We start from the raw sequence: 14,363 nt of genomic DNA, 5'->3' as shown, positions 1-14,363 counted from the left end.
ATTGGTGCTATTATTAGCTGTAATTATGGGACTCTAGTGGCTGAACATGAAGTTAGGAAATAAAAAAGAGAGGCTTATTTTGGCTTCCCCGTAGGTCCCGCCCATCTGCCCCCCTCCTCTCTCTTCTGCCTTGCTTTCCACTTTAAAGGACCCCCGTGATTACAGCGGACCCAGCCAGATCACCAGGATAATCTCCTGATTTTAAAGTCAGCTGGTCTTGGGGTGCCTCCGTGGCGCATTGGGTTAAACATCTGACTCTTGATTTTGACTCAGGTCATGATCTCAGGGTCCTGGGATTGAGCCCTGTGACAGGCTCCGCACTCTGCACGAGAGGCTGCTTGAGATTCTCCCTCTGCCCCTCCCCCCTCCACACACACACACACACACACACGCACGCACACACTCTCTCTCAAATAAATAAACCGTTAAACTCAGCTGATCTTACTTTCATCTCATCAGCAATCTAAATTCCCTTTGCCATAGAACCTAACATTGTCATAGGTTCTGGGGGTCAGGGACATGGGGGGGCGTTATTTTGTTTGCCACACACACCAGTTGGGTGTACTACTTCAGGCAAGGCACTTAACTCTATATTCCGCAGTTTCCTCATGTGTGTGCCCAACATGCTACAAGGGTTAAATGAGACAAATGCACATCAAGCTCTTAGCACAGTACCTAGTGCATGATAAATGCTCAGTCTGCAGCGTTCGCTTTTCTTTCTCATAAACACACACGATGTAAAACTCCACAGCCCGTATCACATCCTGAAGCACAATGCCCTCACATGCTGCTTGCGGCTACATCCTGGCATTCCTTTGAGGGGGGGGCTCTACTCCCCAGTGTGGGGCTTGAACTCACAACCTCCAGATCTAGATCTAGATCTAGATCAAAGGCTGTAGGCTCTACCAACTGAGCCAGACAGGAGCTTCTGTTCTGATCTTCCTAACGGAGGGACAGCAAGGGCGGAGAGTCTGCCTTGTGTCTGGGTCACAGCCTCCTTCGCTGGACTCTGGACAGCCCACACACTCTACCCTCGAGGTTTTGGGCACTTGGCAGTGACTGTCCTGGGGAGGAAGTGCTCTCTTGGTGTCCCCAGTGGGGGCACAAATGAGTCACTAAATGTGGGCCTGGCAACAGTTCCTTCTTCTATGAGTGGTGACAGATATTCAAAAGGAAACAGCACTCAGTGCCCAGAGACTTGCCTTGGACACAAAGGAAACTACCGGTGATATTCGCCGTTCTGGGCATTCTCGTGTTGCTGATGTCCTGTGAGCCTCTGGCTCTGGGAAGCTGGCAGGGAGGCCACCTTCAGGAGGCCACTGGGAAAATTGAGGAATGGAGAGTAGATGACTCGACGACGGTGACACAGCCTGCCAGGGCCTGGCATCCTGACCTCCAGCCCCAGAGCCTCTCCACCTCTGCCGGGCCTTCTCTAAGCTGCTGAACAGCGAAGGAGGGTGAGTGGCCTCACTGGGGTTACGTCCCTTCTCCACTTGGCCTCCTCCTCTGCCCTGACCTCCGACCAGGGCGGCTGCCACAGAGCCATTCCCGACCACGTACGCAGGTGCCGTGTCTTCCTCCTTCAGCAGGGTTCTCCTGCCTGTCGCACTTGGCAGTGACTGTCCTGGGGAGGAATTGCTCTCTTGGTGTCCCCAGTGGGGACACCAAGTCTCCTCCGGATGGCAGTCCCTGGTTTGCTTCTGCTCTCTCCTGATTCCTTGGGTCCTGCTGAATTAGGGAAAAAAGGAGAGAGAAGTAGGTAATCCTCCATTTCAGCGGTTCTCACCTAGGACAGAATCCTCCCTGCGCCCCGAAAACCTGTGAAAGTCGTGGGGGCTTTGGGGGTATTACAGTGGCTAGGGGGAGTCCCTGGTGTTCCATGCGTTGGAGGGGGGCACTGATCATTCTGCAAAGTGCAGGACAGCTCATTCCCCATGTGACAGCAACGAGCTGTCTCATCCCCACTGCTCGTAGCACTCCACTGAGCAAGCCAACTCTCACTGGACCATCAGCTCTCGTTCGGACTGGGAGAGCTACCTCTACGTGATGATGATGCCTGTGACTTATCTTAAACTCTTCCTCCGGGGACCAAAGGTGTTAAAGGTAAAGAAGAGCTCCCCCCACTCCCCGACCCCATGAAATGGCTGATTCCACAGCTCATTCCTAAGTAGCAAGGTGTAGCAGACAGAGGTCTGGGGTGAAAACAACCGTCAGGAGCTCAGATTCTGAAGCCACGCCTCCTGGGTGACATTGTGGCTCTGCATTTACTAGCTGTGTGAGTGTGGCAGGTTAGTCTCTCTGTGTCTCACCTCTTCCTTTTTGTATATCGGGGGACACTGTAGCTAGCCTGTTTTGTTACGCTCGGAACATAGTTACTAAATGTTAGATCTCATTATTAAAATCACTGTCATCTGTAGGACCTAGGACAGGCTAGTTCTCAGCTCTCTTTGTTTCTTCCCATGCTAACAGGGATCATAATACCTGCTTCCAAGTGTTTTTGTAGGCTCCAATGAGAAAACATGTATAAAGAGCAGGTATAACACAGAAGATGCTCATAACAGCCTCATGTAAATGTTACCCCCATTTTCCAGGTAAGAAAACTGAGTCTTACAGAGGTAAGGTAACTTGGCCAAAAACACACCAGTATCTGGGATTTGAGCCAAGGCTGTCTGCTTCTAGATCCACTGTGCCTAACCACTATAACACTTAGCTGCTCTACCCTAGGAAGCAGCTAGAACAACACTTGGTAGCTTGTGACTATCCCCAGCTGGCAAAGAGACAGCCCTGGCCCTTAGCTGTGCCTTCCACCAGGCAGCCAGCGGCAGGATTCCCAACTCTCTCCCTCAAGCGACAGTGCTGTGTGAGAGATTGGCTGGGAATCCGGAAACCTAGAATCTGGTTCTTGCACCGTTGTTTCCATGGGCAGGTCAGGTAACCATGCAGGGCCTTGGTGTCCTTCGGGAGAAGGAGGTAAGAGTCCAGAGATGTTACAGTGACAGTGGGAGGCTGGAGAAGGGGTGTGCCTTGGTGTCCCACTGTCTCTGTTAGCGGGACTGGGTGCAAATAAGAGTGGGCTCCTGAAACATCAGAGAGAAGCAGTGTGATACAGGGGTGCCCTCGTGAGGACCAGGCAGCAGAGGATGAATGTTTGAAAAGGCTAGGGGAGGGTACTACCGTGGATTAAGTGCCTACTGTGTACAAGGAAGTTCACACTTGTGGTCTTACTCTGGCCTCACATCGACTATGACGAAGCATGTTCTGGACGGCACAGTCAAGGACAGTGGTTATCAGATTAAGGCAATATGGCCAAGACTTGTTAGAGTCAGCTGGACGTGAGCCACGTCCCAACTCGATGCTTAGGAGGAGATGAACGCTCTCCAACTAGATGTCTAACCTCACTGTGCCCCAGTTTCTTCTTTGGTAAAATAAAGCCAACATCCCTCAATATTTGCTGAGAGATGATATGTGTAAAGTGCTCACCGCAGCGCCTGGCTGACGACCACATTTAGATAAATGGTAGTTATTATGGGCTGTAATGATGGGATTTCAGTGGCTGAACATTAAGGAGACGAGGGAGAGGCTTATTTTCCCTTTCACTTCAGTCCATCCCAAAAACCAGTTTAATGCATCATTTTTAAGCCCATGAGTATACCCCAGGCCACAGTGACCTATCCTCACAGTACAGGGATGACATGGTCCTGAAGCAGGTTCCTCTCCCACCTGCTGCAGGAGCCAGGACCAGAGGGGACATATCCCTAACAAATTGGAACTGGGTGAGGGGGAGCGAGGGGGGATTTCCCTGCTCTGGAGGGTCAGCTTGTTCGCTGGAAAAGTGTTCTCGAACTTCAGTTGACATCAGAGCCACCTGGAGGGCTGGTTCAAACCCAGCCTGCTGGGCCCCATGCTGATTCAGGAGGCCTGCTGGGGCGGAGGCAGAGAATTTGCCAGGGCTTTTGGTCTTCTCACTAAGCTATGTTAACTCTTGAGAGGAGGGAAGTATATTAAATTAACATTGCTGATGTGTTGTGATAGCAGTAAGATACTGATGCTCCTGGCTGGAGGGCCACACTTGCAGAATCACTGAGCTGGACAAACAGGTGGACAGACCTGGATCCTTCCTGTGGGTTTCTCTTTCTGGGAGAAAGTGGTTTGTTTTCTCTGAGTCACCTAATGAGTCTTCACAGGCTGTGCTACCAACCGTCTCTGGCTGAGAGCCGAGACCGAGAACGGGGTCAGAGACAGCCCCCTGAAATAGAGCCCAGTCTGGGGTACAGAGAGCAGGGGATCTGGGGCCCACTTAAGAAGTAGGTCTGTGCCCTCCTTACACCAGTTAGAATGGCCAAAATTAGCAAGACAGGAAACCACGTGTGTTGGAGAGGATGTGGAGAAAGGGGAACCCTCTTACACTGTTGTTGGGAATGCAAGTTGGTGCAGCCACTTTGGAGAACAGTGTGGAGATTCCTCAAGAAATTAAAAATAGAACTTCCCTATGACCCTGCCATTGCACTCCTGGGTATTTACCCCAAAGATACAGATTTTGTGAAAAGAAGGGCCATCTGTACCCCCATGTTTATAGCAGCAATGGCCACGGTCGCCAAACTGTGGAAAGAACCAAGATGCCCTTCAACGGACGAATGGATAAGGAAGATGTGGTCCATATACACTATGGAGTATTATGCCTCCATCAGAAAGGACGAATACCCAACTTTGTAGCAACATAGACGGGACTGGAAGAGATTATGCTGAGTGAAATCAGTCCAGCAGAGAGAGTCAATTATCACATGGTTTCACTTATTTGTGGAGCATAACAAATAGCATGGAGGACAAGCGGTGTTAGAGAGGAGAAGGGAGTTGGGGGAAATTGGAAGGGGAGGTGAACCATAAGAGACTATGGACTCTGAAAAACAATCTGAGGGTTTTGAAGGGGCGGGTGTGGGAGGTTGGGGGAACCAGATGGTGGGTATTAGGGAGGGCACGGATTGCATGGAGCACTGGGTGTGGTGCAAAAACAATGAATTCTGTTATGCTGAAAATTAAAAAAAAAAAAAAAAAAAGAACTGGGTTTGTGCCCGTCCACCGGCCTTGCCTGTAGCACGCTCTCCTCCCAGCGCCTGCCGGGCTTTCTTCAGAGCTGGGCTGACTCGCCTCCCAGGGCAGAGCCAGGGTCATGGGCCCTCACTGGCAGCCTGGGGTAATTGGACGCTGAGCTCAAATAGACATTTGGAAGGACAGACCATTTGTTCTTTTCATGGTGGCTGTTGGCAGGTTGGGGTGCCCTGCAGACACTGCTGAGGTCCGGACAGCCTGGTGACGCGGCCGGGTACTGTGCTCCCTTGGGTCTGACACGGCGTGTTGCCTCTGCTCATGGCCTTTGATGGCCCTTGTCACTCAGCATCAGATGTCAATGTTTTTCTGATGTTCCATCCCTCGGTCACCTCCTGTCCCAGGCTCAACCACCTGACATAGCTTGGCACTTTTGGATATCTTCCCTAGAGATAACTCTGAGTAACTTTCCCCCATCCCCCCTCCCCACGCCATCCTCCTGGTTCATGTGCCAGTCAGCGTGTGAGGACTGTGGTGTTTTTCCATATACCTCTCTGGGGCCGTACTGCCGGTAGGAAGCCATTTCAGCAATAGAGATTCATCTCGTGACATCTCAGTAAATGTCAGGCACCGGGGAAGATTCCAGCATGTGCTGCAGGGTTGTCACCCTTCCTTTTTATGGCCGACCCTCCCCTCTGGAGTCCTGGGCACAGCTCTGCCATCAGCCAAAACAGTAGGGCTCTGCATCTGGCAGGATTCTTTCTGCAGAATCATAGATAAGCCGTTCCCCCTTTGCTTCCAGCATTGCAGAGAAATGACAAAAATCCAGGGCCAGAGTTTGCACAGGCTAAATAGAGCTGGCAAAGATCTGAGAACTCAGAGAGCCAAAGGTGGCAAATAAGTTTTACTTGTACCAATGGCTATTGATTATATGATGCTCTGGATTCAAAGCCCAATTTGAGCTCAGGGGAGAATGGTGCCCTGATCTTATAGCCATGTCTGTCGTGGGCATAGGATGAGAGGGTAGCCATTTGTGGGTCATATCATATACTGCCGTTACTGACCCTGCTCAATTCTTTTCATCATTGCAACAGGAAACTCAATCCCAATAGAATGAAAGGAGCTTTCCAGTTGACGTACATAACTTGTTATTGGAATATTTAAGACAAGGACACAGATTTTTATTTAATTTTTTATTTTTTATAAACATATATTTTTATCCCCAGGAGTACAGGTCTGTGAATCACCAGGTTTACACACTTCACAGCACTCACCAAAGCACATACCCTCCCCAATGTCCATAATTCCACCCCCTTCTCCCAAACCCCCTCCCCCCAGCAACCCTCAGTTTGTTTTGTGAGATTAAGAGTCACTTATCGTTTGTCTCCCTCCCAATCCCATCTTGTTTCGTTGATTCTTCTCCTACCCACTTAAGCCCCCATGTTGCATCACCACTTCCTCATATCAAGGAGATCATATGATAGTTGTCTTTCTCTGCTTGACTTATTTCACTAAGCATGATACGCTCTAGTTCCATCCACGTTGTTGCAAATGGCAAGATTTCATTTCTTTTGATGGCTGCATAGTATTCCATTGTGTATATATACCACATCTTCTTGATCCATTCATCTGTTGATGGACATCTAGGTTCTTTCCATAGTTTGGCTATTGTGGACATTGCAATAAACATTCGGGTGCACGTGCCCCTTTGGATCACTATGTTTGTATCTTTAGGGTAAATACCCAATAGTGCAATTGCTGGGTCATAGGGCAGTTCTATTTTCAACATTTTGAGGAACCTCCATGCTGTTTTCCAGAGTGGCTGCACCAGCTTGCATTCCCACCAACAGTGTAGGAGGGTTCCCCTTTCTCCGCATCCTCGCCAGCATCTGTCATTTCCTGACTTGTTTATTTTAGCCATTCTGACTGGTGTGAGGTGATATCTCATTGTGGTTTTGATTTGTATTTCCCTGATGCCGAGTGATATGGAGCACTTTTTCATGAGGACACAGATTTTTTTTTAAAGATTTTATTTATTTATTTGACAGACAGAGATCACAAGCAGGCAGAGAAGCAGGCAGAGAGAGAGGAGGAAGAAGGCTCCCCGTTGAGCAGAGAGCCCTACGTGGGGCTCAATCCCAGAACTCTGGGATCGTGACCTGAGCTGAAGGCAGAGGCTTTAACCCACTGAGCCACCCAGGTGCCCCAAAGACCCAGATTTTAACAGGAATTCAATACATTTCCATTCTTATAGGAATAGAGACTTTGGAAATAAGTCAGCCTGAGTTCAAATTCCCAACCCATCATTTATCAGCTTTGTGACCTGGGGCTGTTACTTAACATCTCTGTGCTTCAGTTTCCTCCTTTGTAAATGGATAAGAAGATCCATGTCCTTATTGGGAGAATTAAACGTGACCCTAGTATGTATAGCTCAAAGTCTTAGGCATCAGTGTTTAATTTCTATCCTTTTTCCAACAGAAAATGATACACATTATTAAGATGACATCCTTGTGAGCAGGTGTGCACCATGGCGATGATTTAATTGTGTAATTGTAGATCTGGTGTGTTCCCTTGTGAACTCAGGGTTTGGGGTCAGATTATCTTCACGATTCCTCCAGCTTAAAAATTGCTATGACCATAAATAAATAACTCTAAAGGATTTTTCAGGAGTTTTTTTTATGAGTGGGTACTTGGTAAATGAGCCCTGGAGGATTTTCTGGAGTCAAACCAAGGTCTTGGCAGGTGCCGAAGCTATTTGCAGCATTCTAATGTCTTCTATGTCGTGCGACTCATGGCCTGAAACCGTGGTACGTCACACTCCATTGTACTAATGATTTTGCTTCTCAGCTGCCTGCTGGGGTTATGAGCCTCGCAAGGACAGTGTCCCAGCACCCCACACAGGGCGTGGGTACTCAGCCCATGGTGGCTGGCCTCATTTCTATGGGTTGAGGAAATGTGTCCAAGGCTTAGCCATGGCTTAGGGATTTGGAACCTGCAAAGCCCAGAACCTAGTTAGCCTGAAACTCAGGGACTCTGGCCCTATTACTTCCTTCACAATCTCTTGACTTTCCATACATGGAACGGGAAAGCTGCTAAGTGACCGTTCTGTCCTTGAGGCAGGTGCTCAGCAGGCAATCCAAAAAGGCTACTCCTTCTTTGACAGGGAACTGGATGAAGCCACAAGACATTGGTATGAGCAGCTGTACCTCCCCTGAGAGCCATTTCAGGTTAACCAAAGCATTCTGCTCGTAGGAGGAAGGCAGGGAGTGAGGAGATAATCAGGCCCAGATAGCTGGGCTTAAGTGAGAGTTATAAATAGGAACATGGAAACTCACAGAAGAAGCCAAGGAAGGCAAAGGAGAATGGGCAAGTCTCAGCGAGACCATTCTAAGACATAAATAACTAACGAGAGAGAAGTCATATTTCTTGGAGACTCCTTGAGGGCCATTATGTAACTGTTTCCCCAGACTAGGATCACAGAGGCACCAAGAGGGATGGAAGAAAGCTTTGGGGTTTACACTGTTCATTCATTTATTCAGGCGACACTACTCCATGCCCCGTGTGCCCCAGACAGTGTTAGATATAACGGAAAGAATCCTAAGTAAGACGTTGTCTCTGTTTCCAGATTTCCAGAAATTTAACCAGGGAGAAAGACACATAAAGAGCTTACAGAGGCTGTTGTAATTATCCCTGTGCCCTGGATGCCCTGCTTTGTGTTACATGTGTTCCTCCTGGTGGACATCACTGCTTTTTCCTGACTGAACTTATCTGCACCTCCTTGGAAAGGCATCTCCTTCTCTTGGGGGGATGGGGGGCATTGTCCCCAGCGCATTCTAACCCAAATGAGAGCTCTTTGTGTCCACCTCTCTGACCCTAGTGGTCAGGCAAATGTGCCATAATTTGAGTCAAGGCTGTCAGAATTCTTCCCTGGAGCTCCTCTAACTGGACCTGGGGGGATGAGTCGAAGCACCTCTGCTCTCTGGAAGGAATGTATGATGGGAACCACAGCTGCAGAGACCGACTTCCCACCTGAGAAAGACGGGAAGCTAAGCGAATAAAAATGACACACAGGGAGAAGCAAAGACATGACACGCACACATTTGCACACACATATACATACACACGCATGAACACACGCTTACACAGGAAGAGAGGGAGAATGAAAAGGAGAGGTGGGCAGTTGAGGGCATTTGAGTCCCTGGTTTCACCTACTTCTCCAGGGGGTTAGAAGCCCCCGCTAAGAGCTGCTCTCTTTCATTGCCATCAGCTCCAGTGCAGTTTCTATCACTTAAAAGAAAGGGACCTGACTAATCGATGTGCTCTCCCAGGAAGACGGGAGAGAGGATTGGCAGTAAGTACCAGAGAGGGCAAATAATTTCAATTCTCGAGATAACGTATGAGGGAGACCCATTTTATAGGTAAAAAGAAAGAGCGGTTAAATGACCTGCTCAGGGTCACAGAGCTCGTATGTGACCATATCTAGCAGGTGGTGCTGAGCACTGGGGTATGGAGGCATCAAGGTGAACACTTTCTTCGCGTTCGGGTGGCTCACAGGGTGGAGCATACACTCACAGGTAAGTAATTCATACATTATTGTAACATTTTTGAAAAATAAAGGGGAAGATCGGGGCACCTGGGTGGCTCAGTGGGTTGAGCCTCTGCCTTCGGCTCAGGTCATGATCTCAGGGTCCTGGGATCGAGCCCCGCATCGGGCTCTCTGTTCAGCAGGGAGCCTGCTTCCCCTCTCTCTCTCTACCTGCCTCTCTGCCTACTTGTGATCTCTGTCTGTCAAATAATAAATAAAATCTTTAAAAAAAATATTAAAGGGGAAGATGTTACGACAATTACTGACTTAAACCGAAGCCTGACGGACAGGAAGGAGCTGTCCACAGAAAGGAGGAAGGACTTGGCTCCCTCTCTCTCCCTGCATGCGACGCACACACACACACACACACACACACACACGCACACACACGCACACACACGCGCGCGCACACACACACGCACACACAATTTCATTTTTAAATTGTGTGAGAGTAAGTTGAAGACATGATGTCCTTTTATCCCTACCTACATATTTCAGTCCATATTTCCTAAAAATAAGAAATGTTTTCTTACAGAGTCACAGTAAGAATGATCAATGCCTGAAAAAGTAAAATTGATACAATTCTATCATCTAAAGTATAACTCTTAGTTGATCTAGCTAGCTAGCTAACTCTCTAATTTTCACCAGCTGTCCCAATAACTTCCTGTACAGAGAAAGCACATCGTGGGTCATGTGTTGCATGCACCCAGTCGTCATGTCTCCTTAGCCTCCTTTAAACTTACTTTGTCATTCATGACATTGACATTTTTAAAGAGTACGAGCCATTTAGTGTAAAGTCCCTCATGGTTGGATGGGTTTAGCTAATGTTTCCTCAAGCTTAGATTCAGGTTATAACTTCTGGTAGGAATACACAGAAGTACACTGTGTTCTGTTTGGTGAATGATCTCAGGAGGCCCACGATGTCTATTTCTTCCATTACTGGTGACATTAATTTGGTGAAGGTGGTGTCATTTTCTCCACTAAAGAGATACTCTTTTTTCCTTTAGTAATGAATAATTATCTTTTGGGGGAGATTCTTCAAGGCTATGTACATTTCCATCCATTCATCAAAATTTCCCCCACAAGTATCAACATCCCATATCAACAAATGCCTAAATCAATAATTATGATGATAGTAGCCAAACAGTGGTTTTCTTTCTCCATCATTCCTTCTTAGTTGTCTTTCTAGTTTGAATAGATTCCTCTTCTTTCCTAATTTTTTGTTTAAATCCGTATGGACCCATAGATTCTTATTTTATTCTATGGTTTAATACATTTCTACCACTACTTGTGGTAATGTTCAAACTGTCCCAGACTTGGCCAGCTGTGGCCCCTTCAAGCTGCCTCTGTCATTTTGACTGATTCCCATTGCTCCTCAAAAACTTACTTTCTGGACCATTGAGATATTGTAGGCTGACAACAGCCACAGCATGATAAGAACATCAGGATAGCAGGAGCTTTCTCAAAACTTCTTGTTCCTCAGTCTTTCTCTGTTCCCTCCCTTTTTGCCCTGGAGCTGGATGTTTGGGACACTTGAACAGAATTTGTAAAATGGGGCTCAAGGTATATGACTCCTTGGCCAGAGACCTATTAACCAGCTCTCTGTGTCATCCAAAGGCCCCTCAATCCAGGGTGAGGTCATTGTCAGGACATCAGTGAACATGTCACACGCACACCACCCTCCCCCTTCTGCCTGGATTTCCAAAGGTCTTGACGGTGTCTCTGCTTCAGACTTCTCTTCTCTGGGATCGTTCTCATGCCCTGGACTTGGGCTGGGTCATGGTTTGAAGAGAACTTAAAGAAATTAATTGACAAATTATTAAAAAGTGAATCTTCCTGTGACAATGAATGTATTCCAAGCAACAGAGTAGGTGGAATGTTTGGACTGTGGAATCCTGATTCCCACATTTCCTAGCTCTTTGTCTTTGGGCAAGATGCTTAGCCTCTCTGAGCCTTGATCTCCTCAACTGCAAAAAAAAGCATAATAAACACTCATCTTGAAAAGACATGATGAATTTAAAAATAGCACCTAGCGGTCTAACAATAGCAGTCTTGTTAATGTTGGTTTCTTCTCTGCCTCCTCCTCCCCCCCCCCGCCCATCCTTCCTTCTCCCGTCCTGTCCTTCCCCTCCTCCTCTCCCATCTCACTTTGTTAGCACTGTTGCCTTTTCAGATTACTAAGAGATATTTGCAAAGGAGGATTAAAGTATTTTTCCACATGGGTGTCCAAATGCATTCATTTTTCTAGATTAGAATGTTGGAAGGACTGATTGCCCCACACCTGACAATCCTAGACAGTCTTTCTGAGGAATTTGGGACAGGGAGGGGACAAGGACCACCAAGCATTCTTCCACTGAATTTAAGGATATGAGAGCCCTTTGGGATACATGTTGTGTTTTATAACATCTTTTCTCCTTAAGGCGGACCCTGTTCTCTTGAGACCTGTGGTTCTCCGATGGAGGAGATTTTGCCCCCGCCCCCCAGGGCATCTGGCAATGCTTGGTGATATTTTTGGCCATTGTTAATGTAGGGATACTACTGGCATCTAGTCAGTAGAGGTTGGGGATGCAGCTAACCATCCTATAATGTGCAGAACATCTTCCTACAACAAAGAATTACCTGGTCCCAAAGGTCACCAGGGCCACTGTTGAGAAATCTTACTTTAAACTGATTTTTACCCCAATCCCATCCTCTTCCATCAAAATGTGGAGTGGGAGAATAGAGAACCTAATATCAATTTAGCATCTACTATGTGTCAGGATATCATACAGGTCTACTTTACAGATATTATCTCACTTACCCCTTGCAACCAAGTGAGGAGGTAGAATTTACTTACCCTATTTCACTATAACTTACCCAAGATCATCCCATTGCAAGAGGGGAAGATCTGGATTTGACCCCAAGACTTTTGAAGACCTTAAGTCTTAAAAATCCTCTTAAGTTTGGGGATCATACAGTGTGATTGTCTTTGTGCCATGCCCTTAAACACAATCCCAGGTCTGAGAGATACATTCAGAAGGCAGCATGCCCTGCCTGGATGTCCTTCACTGTTTGGAGTCTCTACTTGCTTGAGGAGAAAACCTCACCTTCATTTTCAATCACTACAGGCAAAGAGTACTTGGGTTTCTCCAGAAGTTTGGGTTTTCTGGTGACATCCATGTTGGGTGCTTTTCCAAGATACCTTCACACTGTCTTACTTGTGAAGAGTGTAAATCAACTCCATAGTACATTGGACTATGTGGCCATGGCAGGGTGGACCTGAGGTGAAATCCTTGGGGCTAGAACATCAAACATACCCCAAATCCCTGGAAGTTCCAGCTCAGGTGGAACTGATGATGCTGTATTGCCTCATAGGGACTGTTCTGCTGTGCTAATGCCATGTCACAACCCTTCAGGAAACTCTGAAGTGTGGAGGACATTGAGCCTTGGGCCTGAGCTTGGTCCAGTCACTCATGGAAAGTTTGGGGTTTAATCCAAAAGAATTTGGCTTTCAGGGAGCCAGGAGTGGTAAGCAGAGACTTGCAAGTCTCTTCTCCAAAGAGAAGCAGATCTAGGAGCCAAGAGGTCAGGTCCAGTGGGTGTGGAACAGCTAAGACATTGGAAGCCATCCTGGCCTGGGAGCCTGAAGGCCCAGGTATTAGCAGAGCTCTTCCAGCTGTGTGATCTGGAGCACACCACTGCTTGGCTTTCTTAACTATGAAATGAGAAGGCTGGACCTTCCAACTCTATCTAATGATTTGCAGTGAGAGAAAGATTCAGGAGGCTTGAAGGTCAGGGAAAGAAGATGGACAGCAAGGAGAAATCCAGCTTCAGGGATCAGAGGATGAGGCCAGTTTCCCCTGGGATCTTTGTGGTAGCCTGAATAATGGACTCCTAAAAGATGTCATGTGCTGGGGCTCCTGAGTGGCTCAGTCAGCTAAGGGTCCAGTTCTTGATATCAGCTCAAGTCATGATCTCAGGCTCTGCACTCAATAGGGAGTCTGCTTGAGGATTCTCTCTCTCCATCTCTCTATGCTCCTCCCCTCACTAACACAAGCTTTCTCTCTCTCCCAAATAAGTAAATAAATGTTGAAGAAGAAGAAGGAGAAGAAGAAGAAGAAGAAGAAGAAGAAGAAGAAGAAGAAGCAGCAGCAGCTGTATCCTAATTCCTGGGTGGATCTAAAAGCAGTCACATGGGTTCCTATCACCAGGCAGCAGAGGGAAATTCGACTACAGAAGAGGAGAATGCAGTGCGATGACTGTGGAGGAGATTGGGAAGGTGCCAACAAAACCCACAGGTTGTAGCCTCGAAGAGGCAAAGAGCAGATTCTCCTCTGGAATCTCAAGAAAGAACCAACCTTACTGACATCTTGATTTTATCCTTGAAAGACGCATTAAATTTCTGTTGTCTTAAACCACAGAGTTTGTGGTGACTTATAATAGTAGCAGCAGGAATCTAGTAGAATGTTCCAGCTGAACTGGGCAGCCTGGGCTCCAAAACATGGGAAGGTGTGGAGGGAGTCAAGAACTAATGGAAGAATGTGAAGCCCTAACAATAATAAGATTGGAAAACAGTCATGGCAGCCTCCTGGGTTGGCATTTAATCCAAAAAAGGTTGACTTTTTTTAAATTCATTTTTAAAATTTGGACGTTGAGGCTCAAAATGGGAAGGTAACTTCCCTGAGGTCACAGAGTAAGTGACAAAGTAGAGGGTAGACTTCTGGCCAATTGAGCTTTAGCCCTTATGTGACAGAGT

At 47.3% G+C, this 14,363-nt stretch overlaps 1 long non-coding RNA gene across 1 annotated transcript; it reads left to right on the top strand.

The window, feature by feature from the left end:
* The first annotated feature begins 380 nt into the window (after positions 1-380).
* LOC123391464 lies at positions 381-14,025 on the top strand. Its single transcript, XR_006606169.1, has 2 exons — positions 381-1,457; positions 13,687-14,025. It is a non-coding gene; the product is annotated as an uncharacterized LOC123391464 (long non-coding RNA).
* The last annotated feature ends 338 nt before the right edge of the window (positions 14,026-14,363 follow it).

This window comes from Mustela putorius, unplaced genomic scaffold (assembly GCF_011764305.1).
Source record: "Mustela putorius furo isolate JIRA1106 unplaced genomic scaffold, ASM1176430v1.1 tig00000228_pilon_pilon_pilon, whole genome shotgun sequence".
Lineage (NCBI taxonomy): Eukaryota > Metazoa > Chordata > Mammalia > Carnivora > Mustelidae > Mustela > Mustela putorius.
This window is presented reverse-complemented; position numbering and strand designations above follow the sequence as displayed.